Source organism: Carcharodon carcharias, chromosome 19 (assembly GCF_017639515.1).
Source record: "Carcharodon carcharias isolate sCarCar2 chromosome 19, sCarCar2.pri, whole genome shotgun sequence".
Classification (NCBI taxonomy): Eukaryota; Metazoa; Chordata; class Chondrichthyes; order Lamniformes; family Lamnidae; genus Carcharodon; species Carcharodon carcharias.
In genome coordinates, this window is record NC_054485.1 from 90,978,769 (window position 1) to 90,999,882 (window position 21,114).

Here is a 21,114-nt window from a genome sequence, read left to right on the forward strand (position 1 = left end):
TTATATACTAATATATAATTATACACTAATAAAATTGGTACTATGAAAGGGTTCATCTTTTGTTGGTTTTTAAAACTTTCCCAAGCCCCTGGCTTACCACTAATCTTTGCCACGTTGTATGATTTTTCTTTCAATTTGATACTATCCTTAATGTCGTTGGTTAACCATGGCTGGCTTATCCCTTTCCTGGAATCTTTCTTCCTCACTGGGATATATCTTTGTTGTGATTCTTGAACTATTTTCTTAAACATCTGTCATTGTTCATCAACCGTCTTTTCTGCTAACCTCCTTTCCCAATCACTCCAGCCAACTCTGCCCTTATTCCTTTGCAACTACCCTTATTTAAGATAAAGTTCGGGGAGGCAAGGGCAGCCCAGAAGCACATTTGGGGTGTGGGGGATGGGGGGAGGGGCGGTGGGTAGGAAAGCAGCTACGCATTAGGGAAACTTTGTATAAAGTGACCATTCCTCCACAGCTGAGACAGTTCAGGTGCAGCCACATCGATACGATTGGAGTTGGGCCTCTAGCTTACCTGCCCACTCAAGCAACGCAGATCCCTGAAAGTGCCACCAAATGCTCCAGGCTTTTCACCCCTTGGGCATGGACTGTAAACTAATGAGTGCTTTAGTGGACTGCAGAACAATCGGCCGACTGGGCAAGTTGTACAATCTCCTTGCGAGAGCTGGCCATGGAGCAGTCACTGGTGGAGGTGCTTACAGCCCCTTGCAATGTTATCATTCAGGTTGGGACCAGTCTTCCAAACCTGTGACCATTACCACCTAGAAGGACGAGGGCAGCAGGCGCATGAGAACACCACCACATGAAGGTTCCCTTCCAAGCCACAGGCCACCCTGACTTGGTCCATACTGTCGCTCAGTCGAAAGCCTGGGATTCCCTTCTTAACAGCACTGTTGGGAGTATCTGCACCACGTGGACTGCAGAGGTTCAAGAAGGCAACTCAGCACCACCTTCTCAAGAGCAGTTAGTGATGAAGAATCAATGTTAACCCAGTCAACAGAGTGTGCATCCATGAAAGTATAATTTTAAAAAATCTCAGCAGTTTGACCTTACTCTTGGGCAGGTAGATAAGTAGAACGAAACTGGTATTTGGAATCGATGGAAGTTGACAGAGAGCTGTGTATATAGGCCAGGGAACATATATCTCCTGATATATTCTGGAAGGAGGGACGTGGGACTGGGGATCGGCCCAGATTGGGGCTCATCCGTGTGTAGGATCACAAACAAAATGTGATTTCGACCAGTTAACACTGTCATGCAATGTAAAAAACCACCCCAGGACATTATTTGTATTTATTTACACACAGGTGAGTTTGCTCCTCCGGGAACCGCCGGAATTTTGGCCGGTGAGACATGAAGTAAAGGATCGAGGGACATATGAGCAGGAGGGTTCAACGTGAATAGAGCTGGTTTTGGTGGAGTTGAAATGCTGAAATGGACTTAATTTTTTTCAAAGAGCTGGTGTCCATGTTGTACCTTCCGTATTTTTCTCCGTATCCTAAATCAGGCCCCGTTGTGGAGAGTTGTGTTCAGGTTGTGAGCCAGTGTGAAAAAGGTGAGTTGGCTCTTGCTCTGTCCGAGCTGGGAATTGATCCTGCAGTTATCTCCTCCTTTCTTTCTGGCCAGGGTTTTCTAGTTGGCATTTGTGTGTGTGTGTGTGTGTGTGTAGCGGGTCCGACAGGCTGGCGCATAAAGCGACGCGCAATAATGTCCTGCATGCGTCCCGATGTCATCGCGCTGTCTCACGATGTCTTATTTGGTGGGCAGCTGGACGCCGAAGTCGGCTGCATATCCCCCAATAACTAAAAGACCCGTTAAGGCCATTAACGAAGTAATTGATGTCACGTTTATGATGCCTGTCCATCCTGACGGTCGGTGGGCAGGTGAAAAGGCCAAGCGGCCTTTGCCTTTTTTTTTAGGCAACCTCATCCACGAGCGGGATAAGGTTTCCTGAAGCTTTTATCAATTAAATAAAAGGTTTTTTCTGAAAAATGAAAACATGTCGCATCTTATGTGACGCACAGAGGGGACGTGTTTCATTCAATTTTTATTGATTTTATTTCAAAGGCTCTTCAATCTTCAGCACGGAGCTGCCTCAGGGAGATTGAAGTTCTCTCTCGCCCGCGTGTTTGAAAGACACTGGCCCCAACTCTCCCTCCCCCTCCCCCTACCGCCCGCACAGGTAGCACCGAGCGCTCCCGCTCGCGGATTACGCTGGGCAGGGCCTTAATTAGCCCACCTGCTCAAAATGGTGGCACAGAGCCGATTGCGGGTAGCAGTCCCCTCCACCACCTACCCCCGCCCGATCCCATCCAGCCCACCCTGAGCGGGAAAAATTCAGGCCATTTGCATGTGATAGTATTCCCCATGGGAATCTGACAATTCCCGGCCTGGAAAGAATGCACGTTTCAACAAATGACCACTCAGATCAAAGATAAACATATCTAATGACATTAAATTGGTGCCACTCCCTGTGCCTGATGGTTAATCAGCCTACGTGACCCAACATCATTTAACATTGTTGTCTGTTTTCAGGATGGCTGACCATATCAAGCTCTGGAGAAGAGTCATCTGGACTCGAAACGTTATCTGTGTCCTTCTCTATGCCGACACTGTCAGACCTGCTGAGCTTTTCCTGCATTTTCTGCTTTTGTTTCATATGGCGGCTTCATATCAAATCAAGGATGTTTTCTGGGTCCTTCACATATAAGCCTTTAAATGTTCCTTGTGTTTCACGCAATACACACCAATAGTACCCAACAGTGTAAGGGCTTGTGTGAAGCTTCAGCCCCTTGCTGCAAAATATGAAGCCTTGGTTATGATTCAAATAAAGAAAGGTATTCATTTATGCAGCTGCCTTCACAACCTCAAGCACACCCACTCGAATGGATATATTGCACCTTTTATACTGTAAAGTGCTGAAGGGCCTTCACAGGAGGTATAATCGAGGAAAATTCAACACTGAGTCACATGAGGAGGGATTAGAACAGCTTAGTCAAAAAGGTAGTTTTCAAGGAACATCTTAAAGGAAGAGAGAGAGGTGGGGAGGTTTTTTTGGAGAGAATTCCAGAGCTCAGGCCCCAGGCTGATGGAGCCATTTGGCCAGTGGTGAAATGATAGCTCTAAGAACTGTGCAAGAGGTCAGGGTTGGAGGGGCACAGAGATCTAGGAGGTTTGTAAGGCTGGAGAATGTTACAGAAATGGGGGGGGGGGGGGGCAAGACCATGGAATCCTGGAACTGTAGAGTGGTTACAGCATGGAAGGAGCCCATTCAGCCTATCAGGCCCATGCTGGCTCTCCAAAAAAGCAATTTAGATAGTCCCACTCACACTCTCCACCCTTTTCCCAGAACTTTGCATTTCTCCTCTCCCCCCACCCCCCCCCCCCCCCCCCCCCCCCCCCCCCCCCACCCGTGCTCATCCAATTATTTTATGAAAACCACGATTGAAAATGCCTGCACCACATTCTCAGGAAGTGCATTCCAATTTCTAACCACCAGCATATTTGATTGTTTTGCCAATCACTTTTAACCTGTGGCCTCTGGTTCTTGAACTTCCAACAGTGGGAACAGTTTCTCAATACCTACTCTGTCTCGACACCTCAGTATTTCAAACACCTCTATCAAATCATCCCTCAAATTCTGTCTTCTCTGAGCTGAGCAACCTCAGCTTTGTCAATCTAACCAGGCTACTGAAGTCCCGCGTATCTGAAATTATCCTTGTTGATCTTTTCTGCTACATCTCCAAAGCCTTCACATCCTTCCTAAATTGCATTGTCAGAATTGCACTAAACATGCAGGTTGAGGCTGAACCATGTTTTGTAAAGATTCATCATAACTTCCTCGCTTTTAGTCATTTGTCAGTACAGAACTTGATCATTGCTGAACAAAGAGACATGTCGAAGCTTTTCATCTTGCACTCATCAGGACACTTCACAAGAATACCAATATAAGAGGAAAACAACAATTTATACTGTATGTGAAGAGATTATGCTGATTGATTGGCAACTGAACCCTGATTGGTAGAGGCGTTCCCATAGAGAATGCACCAGTGATGGTGATTGACAGTTAACTGCCAAGCATTGTTTGAAATTTAAACCAGCAGCTTGTCCTTGGTTGGTCAAGGCATTGCCCTGAGGAATGAGTCAGTGAAAGGCTGTCATTTATTTTGTTTAGCTGAAACAGACACAATGTGTCTACATGTTCTTCTGTCTGCACCACTGGTTTAAGGTATGGAATGCACTACCTGAAAGGGTGGTGGAATCAAGTCCCATAGGACCTTGCAAAAGGCAATTGGACATGCAGGTAAAGAGGGCTAAAAAGCTTCAGTTTGGGACTAAATTAAACACCCTTTTCAAAAAAGCAATACCTGCGTGAGGAACTGAATGACTTCCTCCAAAACTGTAAGATTCTGTGATTTCTTTGTCCCACTGTTTGCCCTGTTCCAGCTACAGGAAGTGCACACCAAACATCTAGGTTCATAGGAACAGGAGGAGGCCATTCGGCCTGTCGAGACTGCTCCACCATTCAGTTAGATCATGGCTGATTGTCAACCCCAATGCCACTGTCCTGCGCTATCCCCATATCTCTTGATGTCATTGGTCCCTATAAATCTATTGATTTCTGTCTTGAACATGCTCAATGATTGAGATTCCACAGCTCTCTGGGGCAAGGGAATTCCAAAGATTCACCTCCCTTTGAGTGATGAAATTCCTTCTCATCTCAGACTTAAATGACCTGCCCCTCATTCTGAGACTGTGTCCCCTTGGTTCTTGACTCAGCATCCTTTCCACACCTCTCCTGTCGCTCCCTGTAAGAGTGTAAGAATTTCCTAAGTTCCAATGAGATCACCTCTCGTTCTTTGAGACTCTAGAGAAACACAGGCCCAGTTTGCTAAACCTCTCCTCATAAGACAACCCTGCAGTTCCAAGGATTAGTCTTGTGAAATTCCCTCAATGGCAAGTATATCCTTCCTGAGATAAGGAGACTAAAACTGTGAGGTCTCACCAAGGCTCTAAACGATTGCAGCAAGACATCTTTACTCCTGTATTCAAAGCCCCTTGTGAAGAAGGCCAGCGTACCATTTGCCTGTCTGCATGGGTAAAGAGTGGGACTTTGTGATTTAATTGTTAAAGACCTGTTACGCTCTCCCAGTACAGCCCTGCACCCACACATTCAGCTGCAGTGGGAATCAGGCACAGGCTGTTCCACCCCACCACCGCCTGATGCTTCTAGAACACTGTGAAGCAACATAGGAACAGAAGGAGGCCATTCAGCCCGTCGAGCCTGCTCCGCCATTCAATACGGCCATGTTGACCATCCACTTCAATGCCTTTCCCTTTATGCCACTGGTATTTGGAAATCCGTCAGTCTCTGCTTTAAACAGACACAATGTCTGAGCAAAAACAAAAAAACTCCTCATCTCGACCCGAAGTGGCTCCCCCCCACCCCCTATTTTGAAATTGTGTCCGCTGGTTCTCGGCTCCCCAACCAGGGGGAGAACATCTTACCTGCACCTACCCTGTCAATCCCTCTCGGTGTTTGGTATCCAAAAACGGTTGTGACAGAAATAGGCTGCTAGAAAATTCAGATCAAGTTCCTGAGCCTGGTGCCATTAAGTATTTTAACAATCCCGGGAGACTGAGCACAGATGGGTTTCTGAAGTATTCACATCGCCTGAAACACACTTAGGATAAGAGCAACTATTTCAACACCTTCAATTTCACAATAACGGGGTCGAGATGAGGAGATTTTTTTTGATTTTGCTCAGGGGTCTGTGGGGGCCTCAGACATTGAGTCTTTTTAAAGCAGAGACTGACATTTCTAAATACCAATGGCATAAAGGGATGTGAAAGGCATTGAAGCGCATCGAAGCTCCTTACAACATTAAGCAGACGCACGGGCTGAATCGATTTGTTTCATACAGAAAACAAATGAATTGTATTAAAGTGCTCCCTTCCACAGATGCTGCCAGACCCGCTGAGTTTTTCTATAAAAAGCTCTTGTTCGGGGAACGCAGTTCATTTCAACAACAGAAACAGAAATACCTGGAAAAACTCAGCAGGTCTGGCAGCATCGGCGGAGATGAGCTCAGTTGACGTTTCGAGTCCTCCTGACCCTTCAACACAACATGCGGACTCGAAACGTCAAATGTGCTCCCTTCCACAGATCCTGCCAGACCTGCTGAGTTTTTCCAGGTATTTTTGTTTTTGTTTTCGATTTCCCGCATCCCCAGTTTTTTTTTTTGCTTTTATCTTAGCATTTCATAGAAAACTTTTACAAGAATATTTCGTGGAGAAATATTGAACAGCGGGGACTCCTGCTGACGGGTTCCAGATAGTGCGGATTCTGTGAGGCCTGGTGGGGAAACCGATGAACCGGATAAGGTAAAAACAAAAACAGAAAACTGCGGATGCTGGAAATCCAAAACAAAAACAGAATTACCTGGAAAAACTCAGCAGGTCTGGCAGCATCGGCGGAGAAGAAAAAAGTTAACGTTTCGAGTCCTCATGACCCTTCAACAGAACTGAGTGAATATTAGGAGAGGGGTGAAATATAAGCTGGTTTAAGGTGGGGGGGGGGTGGGGGCTGGGGTTCGGTGGGGGGAGAGAAGTAGATGGGGTGGTGGTGTGGTTGTAGGGGCAAGCAAGCAGTGATAGGAGCAGATCATCAAAAGATGTCACAGACAAAAGAACAAAAGAACACAGAGGTGTTGAAGGTGGTGATATTATCTAAACGAATGTGCTAATTAAGTATGGATGGTAGGGCATTCAAGGTATAGCTCTAGTGGGGGTGGGGGGGGGCATAAAAGATTTAAAAATAATGGAAATAGGTGGGAAAAGAAAAATCTATATAAATTATTGGAAAAAAAAACAAAAGGAAGGGGGAAGAAACAGAAAGGGGGTGGGGATGGAGGAGGGATTTCAAGATCTAAAGTTGTTGAATTCAATATTCAGTCTGGAAGGCTGTAAAGTGCCTAGCCAGAAGATGAGGTGCTGCTCCTCCAGTTTGAGTTGGGCTTCACTGGAACAATGCAGCAAGCCAAGGAAAGACATGTGGGCAAGAGAGCAGGGTGGAATGTTAAAATGGCAAGCGACAGGGAGGTCTGGGTCATTCTTGCAGACAGACTGCAGGTGTTCTGCAAAGCAGTTGTCCAGTTTGCATTTGGTCTCTCCAGTGTAGAGGAGACCACATTGGGAGCAACAAATACAGTAGACTAAGTTGGGGGAAATGCAAGTAAAATGCTGCTTCACTTGAAAGGAGTGTTTGGGGCCTTGGATGGTGAGGAGAGAGGAAGTGAAGGGGCAGGTGTTACATCTTTTGCGTGGGCATGGGGAGGTGCCATAGGTGGGGGTTGAGGAGTAGGGGGTGATGGAGGAGTGGACCAGGGTATCCTGGAGGAAACGATCCCTATGGAATGCTGTCGGGGGTGGGGGGGGGGTGAAGGGAAGATGTGTTTGGTGGTGGCATCATGCTGGAGTTGGCGGAAATGGTGGAGGATGATCCTTTGAATGAGGAGGCTGGTGGGGTAATAAATGAGGACAAGGGGGACCCTATCATGTTTCTTGGAGGGAGGAGAAGGCGTGAGGACTGATGTGTGGGAAATGGGCCGGACAGGGTTGAGGGCCCTGTCATTGACCTTGGGTGAGAAACCTCAGTTAAGGAAGAAGGAGGACATGTCAGAGGAACTGTATTTGAAGGTAGCATCATCGTCACATCTGTTCTGATGATGCTACCTTCAAGAACAGTTCCTCTGACATGTCCTCCTTCTTCCTTAACCGAGGTTTGCCACCCACGGTCGTTGACAGGTCATTGACAGGGCCCTCAACCATGTCCGGCCAATCTCCCACGCATCCACCCTCACGCCTTCTCCTCCCTCCCAGAAACATGATAGGGCCCCCCTTGTCCTCACTTATCACCCCACCAGCCTTCACATTCAAAGGATCATCCTCCACCATTTCCGCCAACTCCAGCATGATGCCACCACCAAACACATCTTCCCTTCACCCCCCCCCCCCCCCCACTCCCCTGGCGGCATTCCATAGGAATCATTCCCTCCGGGACACCCTGGTCCACTCCTCCATCACCCCCTACTCCTCAACCCCCACCTATGGCACCTCCCCATGCCCACGCAAAAGATGCAACAACTGCCCCTTCACTTCCTCTCTCTTCACCGTCCAAGGGCCCAAACACTCCTTTCAAGTGAAGCAGCATTTCACTTGCATTTCCCCCAACTTAGTCTACTGCATTCGTTGCTCCCAATGTGGTCTCCTCTACATAGGAGAGACAACGTAAACTGGGCGACCGCTTTGCAGAACACCTGCGGTCTGTCCACAAGAATGACCCAAACCTCTCTGTCGCTTGCCATTTTAACACTCCACCCTGCTCTCTTGCCCACATGTCTGTCCTTGGCCTGCTGCATTGTTCCAGTGAAGCCCAACGCAAACTGGAGGAACAGCACCTCATCTTCTGACTAGGCACTTTACAGCCTTCCGGACTGAATATTGAATTCAACAACTTTAGATCTTGAACTCCCTCCTCCAACCCCACCCCCTTTCTGTTTCTTCCCCCTTCCTTTTCCAATAATTTATATAGATTTTTCTTTTCCCACCTATTTCCATTATTTTTAAATCTTTTATGCCCCCCACCCCCACTAGAGCTATACCTTGAGTGCCCTACCATCCATTCTTAATTAGCACATTCGTTTAGATAATATCACCACCTTCAACACCTCTGTGTTCTTTTGTTCTTTTGTCTGTGACATCTTTTGATGATCTGCTCCTATCACTGCTTGTTTGTCCCTATAACAACACCACCCCCCTCCAGTTCTCTCCCCCCACCCAACTTAAACCAGCTTATATTTCACCCCTCTCTTTGGATTCACCCAGTTCAGTTGAAGGGTCATGAGGACTCGAAACGTCAACTCTTTCCTTATCCACCGATGCTGCCAGACCTGCTGAGTTTTTCCAGGTAATTCTGTTTTTGAACCGGATAAAGTATTCGGCAGCGCACCAAGGCCGAAACTGAAGGCGGTTTCGAATCAGCAAGTGCTGTGTGTGAACATGGACTCTGGGCAGCAGCTCGGGAGCTGGACCTAGGAGGTAAATTGTTCCATTTGCCTTGATTTCTTCGCCGATCCGGTTTCACTGGAGTGCGGACACAACTTGTGCCGCTCCTGTATCACACGGTGTTGGGCACAGGCGGAGAGGGATTCCTGTCCGGAATGTAGAGAGGAGTTTCCCGACAGAAAACTCACGGTCAACAGGAATTTAGTGAGATTGGCGGAGAAGGCTCGAAAATTAAAGGTGAATCCGGGAGGGAATGAAAATAAACTTCACTGTCAGGAAGAATTGAAACTGTTCTGTAAAACTGACAAGAAACTGATCTGTTTGATTTGTAGAGATTCGCGGGAACACAAATCTCACAATTTCATGCCGATTAAAGAAGCTGTTGAAATCTACAAGGTAACATGGAACAGATTTTATCTCCAGATTATTTTATCACACTTTCACAGTCTGACCCTTTCATCCTGTGAATTTCTATCCCTATCCCAGGATCAGCTGAAATCATCTTTACAATCTCTCACAGAGAAGAAATCGATGTTTCTGGAAACGGAACTGAAACAGACATGGAAGATTTCCGAAGTTAGGGCAAGTTCTCTCTGCGCTGGGTTTTCTGGGGATCTCGGTTAGTTTTGTTCCCTGTTGTCGCGGTAAAGGATTATTTTTCACATTTCACTTGGCAGAAACAGTCGAGCAGTCTGCAAACCCACATCACATCCGACTTCAGGAAAATGCACCAGGTTCTCACTGGGAAAGAGCAGAGTTTACTGCGCGATCTCAGGAGAGAAGAGGAGGGGATTCTAGATACGATGGAGAACAACCTCCGAGAAAATCAAGGCAATTTATATTCTATTGAGGAGGAGCTTTCAAAGATGCAGAAACAGATGGAACAACAGGACGGAGTGAAATTTCTGAAGGTAAAAATTGCTTTGTTGCAAAATGATAGATGATAGCGCGAAATTTGAGAATTTGGTGAAAAATTCGAAACCGCTTGTTTTGTATATTTCAGGGCGGGTCAGCTCCCTGACTGTCTACAGAATATCCGGAAAATAACACTTAGACCACAATTATTTTTTCTTACATGGGACGTGGGCGTCACTGGCAAGGCCAATATTTGTTACCCACCCCTAACTGCCGTTGAACTGAACCATTTCAGAGTCAGCCACATTGCTGTGACTCCTGAGTCAGATTTCCTCCCCTAAAAAGGGGACAAAAGTGAATGTTTGCAACAATCTTTTAATTCCGCGTTTTATTAGTTGAGTTTAAGTGCCTCAATCTGTCACGGCAGGATTTGAACCAGAGTGTTGGCCTCTAGATTACTAGCCCAACAGCAGTACCACTATACCACCGTCTCCCTACTATAACTGGCTTCAATTACTCAGCTGTTAATATGCCCCTGGAACTCACATAACTTGCCAGTTACATTGTGTGGGTACGGTGGATGTGAGAGTCACTGTCTGCTGAGTGAGAACCCAAAAATGCAAATCACTTACTCCCCTGCATCCGCTTTCTATCAGACGCTTTTCGTGTGCTCGCTGAAATTTCTGCTGCATGGTTTTCAAATATATGATCTTTCTAACTGTGTGACACTGGCAGCAGGAATTCGGAATTATCTTCAGCTGTGACAATATAGGCTGCTCTCCCGGGAACAGTCTCCGTTAACTCAGATCTGTGGTTTATTTACTTCAGGAATAACTGTGTCAGAAGAGGAGGTAGAACAATGTGTTTACTGAAATTCTATACCATTTCCTAAAATAACTCAGAATAAGTTTCAGGTCAATTTATAACATCAACTATTTGTATTTGCAGGACCAGCGAGGACTATGACGAACGAGCATTGGCGGAGGGCAAGCTGCCAATTGGGAAGTTCAACGGCCCTTTACAGTACACAGCGTGGAGACAAATGATAGACTCCATTAGCCCCGGTAAAGCTTTTACATTCTATTCTCAGGCGTATAAACCCGAGGAGGTGGTGGCATAGTGGTCCAGTGGCCTAGGCTAGCTATCCAGGGGTGCCAGTTCTAATCTCCACCACCACCACCACCACAACATCTGGTGGATTTTGAATTCAGTTAATAAATCTGGAATGTAAAACTATCTGTAGCAATGGGGACCATGAAGCTATTGTCATTAAAAAACCCATCTGGTTCACAGGGGGAAGGAGATCTGCTGTCCCTACCTGGTTTGGACTACTTATGACTCCAGACCCACAGCAATGTGGTTGATTTGTTAATGCCTTCGGAAATGGCCTCATAAGCCACTCAGTTCTGTTCAGTTAGGGATGGGCGAACTGAAGAGTGGCCACTTTTTGTAGTCAACATTAAGCAGCCTGTAGGAATACTATAAGGAAGTCTTGTGGTGCAATGCATTGTGCCCCCATATCTGAGCCAAAGGATTTTCCGGGGTGGGGGGGCGTGGGGGTGTTCGGCGTGGGTTTGTGGGGTGTGGGGGTGTGGGGCGTGGGGGTGTGGGGGCAGGGCGGTGGGCTGGATGGGTCGGTGTGGATCAGATTGGTCCCAAGAGCATGGGGTTTGATCTCCGTTCTGGCTGGGCTGGATTCAGGATCTGCCTCCTTGCCCTTGGAGGTAGGACCTGCCTTCAAGAAGGCAAAAAAAAGGAATATCATGTGGAGATAACTGTAATCCTCTTCTATACTGAATGACGGTGATTAGTTTGGGGGGAGATGGTGGTGCGATGGGTAATGTCACTGGACTAGTAGTCCTGAGGCCCAGGCTAATGCTCTGGTGGAATTTAAATTCAATGAATCAATCTGGAACATAAGGCTCGTCTCCATGACAACTATAAAACCCAACCGGATTCACCCTGTGGGGAAGGAAATCTGCCACCCTTGCCTGGGCTGGTCTACCAGTGACTCCAGACCCATGGCAATGTGGTTGGCTCTTCACTGCCCTCTGAGATGCTCAGCTCAAGAAGGGGGGCAACAAATACTGGCTTTGCCAATAAGGCCCACATCACATGAAAGAATAAAGAAAAAAATAATAATTTAAGAGTGGCCTTGTTACCATAGGTCCGTCATGTTTTTTCTACCTTTGGGTATGTGTGTGGAGGTGACCTTCACCAAGAGGTAGGCAAGAACTCTTGAGCATTGATAGTAGGCTCCAACCTCTGAATTTATTTTTATTCATTCATGGGATGTGGCTAGGCCAGCATTTATTGTCCATCCCTAATTGCCCTTATTCAGGGGGCATTTAAGGGTCAACCACATTGCTGTCCTTCCCCAAAGGGCATTAGTGAACCAGATGGGTTTTTACGACAATCTTAGAAAAATAGAAACTAGGAGTAGGCCATTCAGCCCTTCGATCCTGCTCCACCTTTCATTATGATCATGTCTGATCATCCAACTCAATAGCTTGCTCCCACTTTCACCCCATACCATTTGATCCTTTTCACCCCAAGAGCTATATCTAACTCCTTCTTGAATCAGCAATGGTTTCATGGTCATCATTAGACTTTTAATTCCATATTTTTTATTGAATTCAAATTTCATTACCCTGGGTCTCTGGAATACCAGTCAGTGACAATACCACTATGCTACACAATTGGTGGTCCTGTTTGTCTCATCTTAAAATGGGTGAGACGGGGGGTATTCCATCCAGAGTACGTCTTGTGTAAGGTTCAAGGGGAATGTGGGTTCCTTCACTTTGGGTGGTGGGCTCACCAAACTGTACTTATTTTCCTGAATTAATGCGTTCTTGCGCAGGTGACTGTCACTTTCCCTCCTGATTACCACTTTTGAAAGCTGGGGTTTAGCCCGCCGGCCTGTGATGGGCTGGTTTATCTTCCCACCACTTTATTTTGAAGAACGTTGCCACATTTTCAGTTCTCTAAGCCTGAGAGCGCCACCCTGTATCTAAGGAGGGTTTGGAAGATTAAGGCCAGTGCCTCCGTCATTTCTACATTGAATTCCCTCGGCATTCTTGGATGTATCCTACCCGGTGGCGGTAGTTCATATCAACTTTAAGGACTGCCAGCCCTATCTAATGCCTCCACTCTATCAATTTTTAGCCCATCTAGTGTCTTAACCACTTCCTCATTCACTATTGCTTTAGTAGCATATTAAAGACATGTAAAGTATTCATTTAATAATTCAGCCATGGCCTCTACCTCTGCAATTAGGCTTGCTTTTTGATTCTTAAACGGCCGCACCCTACCTTCTATTATCATTTTACTATGTATATGCTGATAGACAACTTTTAATTTCCCTTTTATGTTAGCTGCCAGTCACTTTTCACTTTTCTGTGTTGCTGTTATTTCCTTTTGCACTTGCCCTGTGAACTGTCTATATTCAACCTGGATCCCACTTGTATTCTCAACCTGACATTTGTCATGCGCACCAACCCCCTCCTGCCACAGGGCCATCTGTAACTTGTTCTTGTGTTGTGCTTTCACAGAGCACTGACCCTTGTTCTGCTATTTTACCTTTATGCCACTATTAGCACCTTCTTTAGTCTTTAACACTGCCATTAACACTTCCTTTGTCTTGCGCCAATGACATCTTTGTCAAATCTCTCCTGAGCTCCCACCTATCCCTGACCTCCTATTTTGCTCCACCTGCTCCACTCCATCTTAAACAGTATAAAATCCATCACATTTCTACCTCTCTTCAGCTCTGAAGTGTCATACAGTCTTGAAACATTAACCCTGTTTCTCTCCACACAGATGCTGCCTGATCTACTGGTTTTTGCAGCATTTTCTGTTCTTATTTGTCACAGGCAGTCCTTTTTCTGATCCATCTCACTCTCTCCCTCTCTCCCGTCACCAAGGGAGCTCCAGCATTGTTTGCCCTCTGTCCATTCCCAAGCCTTTGGTGCCAATTCCTGGTATATTTCTTGAAGGTCTGCGGGTCACTCTGCAGCCATTGAGAACAACAGGGGGAACAGGGTGGGGCACCGCAAAATTTCTGATTGGGGCTCACAATGTTCAGCCGAAGCCCAGAGAGATCCTAGGAAGCCGAGCCCAGGGTCATAGCCGATTCGAATAACAGAGCCTGGAGCCCTTTAAAGACAACAGAGAACTCAGGAGTCCACCGGAGGGCTACTTGTGTTTTTTTAAAGGAAGTGATTGATTGAATCACAGCAGCAAACAAATTCATTGACTGTTACTTTGCTGTTATCCACCAACCCCTCCACCCCACCCCACCCCCTCCCCCGCCCAGTTCCAGCCTCTCTAACCCTGGATCCGAATACAGTGAACCGTTGGCTGGTGGTGTCTCAGGACAGGACCAGTGTGTGACTTGGAGGCCGGCCGCAGCACCTTCCTGACACCCCGGAGAGATTTGACTGCGGGCCCTGCATCCTGGGATCGCAAGGATTCACACACAGGACCCACTACTGGGAGGTGGAGGTGGGGAATAAGACATGGTGGGAGGCAGGGGTGGCGCAAGAGTCTGCCGAGAGGAAAGGGAACATCGGCCCAAAACCCGAGGCGGGGTACTGGAATGTGTGCCTGCTGCCTGGGAGTGGCCACTTTGCCCTCACCTCCCCCTCAGTGACCCCCCTCAACCTGAGGGTGAACCCCCGGAAGCTAGGGGTGTACCTGGACTACGAGGGTGGGCAGGTGTCCTTTTACAGAGAAGACAACATGTCCCACCTTCACACTTTCGCCCACACTTTCACTGAGAGGCTCTTTCCCTTCTTCAATCCGGGACCAAATGATGATGGGAAAAACTCAGCGCCCTTGGCAATCTGTGGGGTCATGGGTCACTAAGTGATCTATCCCATAATATTCCCCCTGCCTCCTGCCAGCTGCAAACTGATAGGTTATCAGTCTCAGTGGCCGGAGGTGGCAATGGTCCAAGTGTCACCTGAGGTCAGGGCAGGGACAATGGGGGGGAGTCATTTTATGTTGGTGATGCCCTGTTTGGTAAATTGGTGCAGTGGAACAAACTGCTCCAGAGACTACTGTAAAATGGTTATTTTTTTTTAACATAAAGCTTCAAGAATGTCTGGAGTCATCAGGACACAGAGAGAAGCAGCATTAACAGATTTGTGGGAATGCTACAAGGGAACCCAGCATTCAGCTGGGGAGTTAAAGGTCAAGAGGGGGAGGGGAGAGGGTCTAGGTGAGGTGTAACACCGCAGTGAGAAGTACAAGACCAAAGGAAACCATTTGAGACACCGTAAGCTTTTATAGACCTGGCATGAGGGAAGATTATGTTAGAGGTGAGGTCGTGCAGGAGACCCCAGTACCTCGACGAGGATGAGGGGCTCCTGTCACAAAGGGGCCAGGAATCATGGACGGGTGGGAGCAAGTTAAGGGAAGAACCTCGAGTGTGATGTTTTCCGAGAGAGGAAGGGTAATTAGACAGATCCGTAAATAGCTGTGGCTTTGGTCTCAGGAATCAATTCTTCAAACAGTGGAACATCTAGAAGCATAGAATAACAAAGCATTCGGGCCATTTGGCCCATCATGCCGGTGCCATCTCTTTGGTAGAGCTCTTCAATTAGTCCCACTACTCTGCTATTTCCTGATAGCTGTTGGAAATGTTCACTGGCAAGTATTAAACCAATTTCTTACTTAAACTCACTGCTGAATCTGTTTCCTCTCCGTCAGTACATGCATTCTAGATCACCACAACTTGCTGTGTAAATTTTCCTCCTCTCATGTCATGTCTGGTTATTTTGCCAATCGTGCTAAATCTGTGTCCTTTCAGCCTCTACACCACTGGGAATAATCACCCCTTACTGCCACTATTAAAAGCGTTCATGATTTTGAACTGCCCTATCAAACCTCCTATGGGCCTTTGCTTCTCTGAAGAGCATAACCCAGTCTCTCACACGTAACTGAAGTCCCTCACCCTGGCACCATTCCAGCGATTCTCTTTTGTAGTTTCTCTGAGCCGTAATGGGACAATGATTGTGACCTGATGTACACATACCGAAGGGGAGGTGACAGATTCAATAGCGCTGGACAGGAGGACAAGCCCATTCTGCTGAGGGGCTTCAGTGTAAGGGAGGGAGCTGACTATCTGTCTTGGGATGGTGTCCTGAGGGAATCAAAGCATGGGGAAACACAGTGGCAATTGGCCCACCTCTCCTGAGTCTTTGCACCTGCTGGAATGTGTCAGTCACTAACACCATCTCTCTGGAATGGTGCCAGGGTGAGGGACTTCAGTTACGTGTGAGAGACTGGGTTATGCTCTTCAGAGAAGCAAAGGCCCATAGGAGGTTTGATAGGGCAGTTCAAAATCATGAACGCTTTTAATAGTGGCAGTAAGGGGTGATTATTCCCAGTGGTGTAGAGGCTGAGAGGACACAGATTTAGCACGATTGGAAAAATAACCAGACATGACATGAGAGGAAGAAAATTTACACAGCGAGTTGCAGAGATCTAGAGATGCCCAAGATCTAAACACTGACACCCAGGTTGATTTTAGCAACACTTGACAGAGCAAGATAAAAGATGTTATGATCACTAGTGCCAGAGGGGTGGGTTGCTGTGAAGACCACAGGATGCTGCACCCCAAGATGAAATTCACTATCTCACTGAAAAGAAGAGCAATGTCCACGGTACTGCCCCCCTTTCCCCCACCAAGAAAGCTAGCTGTGCAGAAACCCCACCCACAGAACCAAGTGAACAATTCAGGCTCAGACTTGAGCAACAGCTGTCCTCCAAAAAATACCCAAGTGATGACACTGAAGTGGCATAGCCAACCTTCAAAACAGCTCAAATCATCCCAATCAGTCGATGGAAATGTTGACGGAATATACATTAAATTCAGAAGAGATGGCAATCTCTTCAGTCTGAGATGACTGAAATCCTCAACCAAGTTATCAGAGACGACGATATGTGGATTGCTGTTTTCCAATGGCTGGGCCCACGTTTCATGGCTGTGAGTATGACCTTCAAAGGTTCATGGGCTGTTTCAAAAGTGGCTGACAACTATGGGAAAACCGTCAGCTTAAGGGAGACAGAGATAGTCCATCGGCCGCCACCAAGTTCTGACTATACCCCACCTACTATCAATGACTCAACCCTTAAAGCTGTAGGTAACTTCAGCAACCTCAGAAGCACAATCTCCAGGAAGGTCCTCCTTCACAACGAGGTGGCAAATAGAATGGAAGCTGCTAATGATGCCCTGGGAACACAGGACAAAGGCCACTGAGGTTGCTTTGTTGAAAATGATGATGAATTAAGGAACTGCCACGGGGGGAATAATGCATCATGGCTGGGAAATAAAGACACTTCTGCTGCTAAAATTCACTCCAGCAGAGAAAGGCGAACCTGCAACAGAAGCTGTGTAGGGTGCAAGATGCATGGTGGGCCAAAGAAGCCAGAGAGCTTTGTGTCTATGCTGACAGCCACCTGTTTTCAGTGCTGAAGGGGAATCTCTCCCCACAGACAGGGCAGTTATCAAAGAGCTCAGGGCTGAACACTTTGGGGGCTATGCTTAACCACCCACCCACCGTGAATGGGGCCGCTACAGACAAGCTTCCTGACTGGCCTGAATATGAGGACCTGGACAGCAAACCCTCTGTCGTGACAAAGCCATCAGATCCCCACCTGCAAGGAAGGCTCCAGGTTCAACAGGATCCTGTGAGAAATTTACAGATCTGGCAGACCCCAGTAAGCCATCAGACTCACACAATTGAATCCCACAGAATGTGAGATTAACAAACCATACCTCAGGAGTTCAAGGATGCCACCTTTGTTCACTCATACAAAGGAAAAGGACAAAAATCTGCCTGTGTCAACTGCAGAGGAACCTCGCTGCTTGTGATGGCTGGTAATAATCTAGCAAGAATTCCAACTCAACAGACTGATAAGCCCTGTAGTAGAACTAGTGCTGCCAGGAAGTCAAGTGGGTTCAGGAAAGGCAGAAGCACTTGTGACATGATCTTCACTCTTCGACAGATATAAGAGAAATGCTGCAAACAACAGATGTGACTCTACTGAGTAATGTTGATCTGATGAAAGCCTTTGAAACAGTAAAAACAGACGTCTTGTGGGAAGTCTTAGCCAAGCTGGGATGCCCTGATACAGTTGAAAACCTGGTACAGCAGTTTCATGATGGAATGACAGCCAGAAGTGCTGATGGTCATGAATACACTCACTCCTTTGATGAGACAAGTGGTGTGAAGCAGGGCTGTGTCATGGCCTCTGTGCCCTTCAGCACATTCTTTGTTGCTGGGCTTTCTGCGGCATTTGATGGAAATGTTGATGGAACATGGTGCATCCAATTCAGTACAGATGGCAATCTCTTCATACTGAGATGACTGAGATCCTCAACTAATGTTTCAGAGATGATATATGAATTGCTGTTTGCCAATGACTGGGTCTCCATGTCACACTGTGAGCATGGCCTTCAAAGGATCATGGACTTCTTCAAAAGTAGCTGTTGTTTATGGGAAAACCATCAGCTTAAGGAAGACAAAGATAGTCCACCACCAACTTCTGACTATACCCGACCCACTATAACTAACAGTGACACACTCATTAAGGTTGCAGATAACTACATCAATCCCGGAAGCACAATCTCCAGAAGTGTCCTCGTTGACAGTGAGGTGACAAATAGATTTGCCCGTTTATGCAAGAGACCGTGGAGGAAATGAGGCATCAAACTTAGAACAAAACAAAACATCTTCTCTAGCCTGGGAGACATGGACTGTGTTTCCAGACATAGTAAGCAGTTGGACAGTTTACACATGAGATGCATTTGAAATATCATGAGCTTCAACTAGGAGAACAAAATGTGCAACACTGAGGTATTTCAAAGAACAGTAGTGTCTGGAATTGAACTCATCATCAGAACCCAACTAAGATGGAGAAGCTAAAAGCAGCTTGAAAACACAGGAGTTTCTTAATGGAACCAGTAAGTATGGTTAAAGGGCTGTTATTTTAATTAGAGATATAAAGCATTCATGTGGGCCTCAGAATTAAAGGGTCATGGTGATGAAGGTAAGGACGATTAGCTAACCTTTCTGCTTGGAACATCCCAAAGTATGCCACATTTCCATAGAGTTGGGTCCCTTTGTTTAATTTATCTGTGTGTGTTTGGTCACAGAAAGCTAGCAGTTAGAAATCAGCTTGGCTGGAGCCTGGAGAAGGCAGAAAGATAGAATCTGAAAGGTGCTGTAAAGCAGCTGCGGGACCATAGCAAAAGTGTTTTCTGATTTTAAAAGTCACAAAGTAAGAATGCAGTGAAGCCCTGAGCTTGCGCTCAGGAGTCCACAATTATGAGGTTTTGAAGGACAGTTGAAGGGTCACTTAGCCAAGAGCCAACGTAAGGATCCCCATGAAATCTCATACCTTGGCGAATAGCTGGAACACTGAAGGTAATTCAAAGTGAATTCCAGACAGCTGTGGCATAACTTTGCTTGGTTCCAAAAAAGAAATGAATGAACTCTACAGATTATGTAATGTATAAGGGAGCTCTTGTGGGGGAAAGTAAAAGGTTTATACTATGTATTTACAAGCTTTAGTGTTGTTAATAGTATTTGCTTTGTTTATTTTTTTAATATACAGTAAAGGTTGTTTTTGTTGAAAACGTGAAATCTTGTGGTGCAGTTCTTTCAGTTAATCCCTGGGTGCTCAAATTTCTCTTTAAATATTCACAATCATAACAACATCACAAGTCAGAAGTGTGATTGAATACCCTCCACTGGCCTGGAGGAGTGCAGCTTCACTAGTATGCAAGAGGCTTGACACTATCCAGGAGAATGGACTTCTTGACACTATCCAGGAGAAAGCAGCCCCTACTCGCTGTATTAAACTTTCACACCCCCACCACTGATGCACAGTAGCAGCAGTGTGTAGCATCTACGAGATGCACTGCAACAACTTACCAAGGCTCCTTCGACAGCACCTTCCAAACCCACAACCTCTGCCACCTAGAAGGACAAGGGCAGCAGATGCATGGGAACACCACCACTTGCAAGTACCCCTGCAAAACACACACCATCCTGACTTGGAACTATATCACCGTTCCTTCACTGTCGCTAGGTCAAAATCTTGGAACTCACTCCTGAACAGCACTGCGGGTGTACCTACACCACATGGACAGCAATGGTTCAAAAAGGTGGTTAGGAATGGGCAACAAATGCTGGCGATGCTCACATCCTATGAAAGAATTAAAGAATTTTAAAATCCCATGGCTCTATTTCAAAGAACACTTGCTGTTACTGGGATCTTACTGTGCACAAATTGGTTGCCACATTTCCCACATTAAACCAGTGACGATGCTTCAAAAGAGCGTCATTGGCCTTAAAGTCCTTTGGGAAATCCTGAGACGGTGGAAAGGGGCTATAAAATTGCAAGTTTTTGCTTTTTCCTTCTTTCTAACCCACCCATCGAGAAATTGACAGGAGTGGGGGCAATGCTGGTTTCACTCCAGCATGACTTTAAAGTCAATTGGAGCATTCTGGCATGCGTGGTAAAACTGGGGTTCCACTCAATCTCCCAGGATACCCGCCCGACGGCTGAGATTAAAATCACCTCAGTCTGTACATCGCCGGTAAACAATGGCAAGTTGCTTCTTCTAATACTCCTCATCCTGCTTAACAACAGTGTGGGTACATCAGGAAAAATAAATATGAACCGACTGGCCGTGAAGAGCTTTGGGCCGGGTTAAAGTTATGAGCTGCTACTATTTAGATCAGTGCTTTCACACGCGATTTAGAGTGAAGGGTATTAAGAGTAGATTTGCACCTTCAGTTTCAGGAAGTGTTGTAGGGGTGAGAGTTGGGGGGGAGGAGGTGGGGGTACAGGGCAGATAGGAGACTCAGGCGATCATTTACATTGGGGTTACAATTAGGTTTAGAGGGAGTTTTAGGTCATGAATTCGCCAGGCCCACCAAACATACCACCACCAAACATATGCCAAACATCAACAAGAGAACCTGTTGGTGTTCCCTTCCTTTCAAATTAATGAGAGGGAAGGTTCAGCAAAGTACAAAAACCCACCCTGTAGAATTGTGCAGCTTAGCGGGAAGGCCATTCTACCCATCAGGCCTGGATGGGCTCTTTGAAAGCCTTAACTAAACCCTTAAAAATTCTCCTAACTCCCTCTTCACTTTG

General features: G+C 46.5%; 1 pseudogene; it reads left to right on the forward strand.

Annotated features, from left to right (window-relative positions):
* Nucleotides 1-1,725: 1,725 nt before the first annotated feature.
* LOC121291279 lies at nucleotides 1,726-14,805 on the forward strand (annotated as a pseudogene).
* Nucleotides 14,806-21,114: the final 6,309 nt, after the last annotated feature.